Raw genomic sequence first — 1,716 nt, 5'->3', positions numbered from 1 at the left:
AGTACATGCGTTCAATTCCAGCATATTAGGGAAAAGATCTCTTGAGTTCGAGGCCAGGCTGGTCTACATAGGGAGTTCCAGGACAGCCAGGACTATTTATCAAGACCTTGTTCAAAAACAAACAGGCATAATCCTACTTTTAGCTGGTGATATGGTGCAAGGTAGGTAGGTATTCTAGTGGTCAATCCACAGCACAGGGTGGGGGAGGGGAATCTTGTTTCAGACTTAGAAACACAAGTTGATCAAGAAAGAAGTGACCCAGAGAGCTGGGGGCGTGGCTCAGTGAGCAAAGCCTTAATGTGCAAACTAAGGACCTGAGTAGATACCCAGCGTTCACATAGAAAGCCCAGAGTGGCAGCCCCTGGAACCCTAGCACTTGGGGGAGGGGAACAGAGAAAACCCAGGGGAGTTTGCCTGCCAGTCTAGCCAAAACAGTAAGCTCTAGGTTCAGCGAGAAAAGACCAAGGGGAGGTAGAGGAGGAGACTCACACAAGCCTAGGAGAGTACACCTGAGAGCACACAGACATACCACACTTAACACGAATACACACACTACACCACACATGCACACACGCAATGGAGCGGCCCAGAAATCTCTTGGATGAACTGCTATGGAGAAGCGGTCAAGCACTCTGCCCCACTGGCCTTCCTGCCCAAGCAACCTGAGCCAGGAATGAGATGTGAGTTCAGCTTTGACCTTCACTACTGGAACCCAATGACCTCCCTTCCAAGAATTACCATCATCTGGCTCTGGGGTTAGGAGCGATGATAGAGGTGCCAAGTTCAATTCCCACAACCACATGATGGCTCACAACTATCAGTAATGGGATCTGGCGCCCTCTTCTGGTGTCTCTGAAGACAGTGGTCCTCATCTACATAAACAATTAGCCTGCGCCCACTGGCATACAGCACATCCACCGGGAATCAAAATCAAATTATCTGTGATGATCACGCCTGTGCTGCGTTGGGACCGGTTGTTCTGCAAAATGCCCGGCTAAAGACCTTCACATCTGCCAAGATCGCAAACAGTGGCCGTGGACTGGGGTGAATTTGGGGTGATGGTCAGAATGAGAGATCTCACCTTTCACTATCACCCTGGATTGTTTTTGGAAGATTTTTATATATATTCTGTGTGTCTGTGTGAGTGAATACCTCCCTTGTGGACAGGCACCCCCTGAGGCTGGAAGATCCCTTGGAGCTAAAGTTACAGGCAGCTGTGAGCTGCCTAACACGGGTGCTGGGAAGCCAACGTGTGGCTTCTGAAAGAGCAGCCAGGGCTCTTTACACTTCTGAGCCACGAATCCATACTCACCTTCTCAAGATGCCGCCACCAGCTCACTTCTAGCAGTAGCCCATATTTAATAGTGTAAAAGGTAAGATCCATTTACTCAACAGGGTCTTTTTATTATTATTATTATTATTATTATTATTAGTCTACTACTCAGAGAAAAAGGGTCAAAGACCAGACTTCTCACTATGAGGCTGAGGCAGGAGGATCAGGAGTTCAAGACCAGCCTGGGCTACAAGAGACTCTGTCTATGAATAAATGCATAAATACGTATGGACGTACATATGTACATGAGCCAGGTTTGGTGGCTCACACCCAAAATCCCATCACTCAGAAGACTGAAGCAGGACAGTTGTCATACATTTCAACTTCCAAAAGAAAAAAGGTGGCTGAGGAGACAGTTCTGCAGGTGAGACCATTTGATCCCT

The sequence above is a fragment of the Micromys minutus genome (assembly GCF_963924665.1).
Source record: "Micromys minutus genome assembly, chromosome: 31".
NCBI classification, from domain to species: Eukaryota; Metazoa; Chordata; class Mammalia; order Rodentia; family Muridae; genus Micromys; species Micromys minutus.
The sequence above is the reverse complement of the archived record's forward strand: the minus strand, read 5'-3'. Positions refer to the sequence as shown.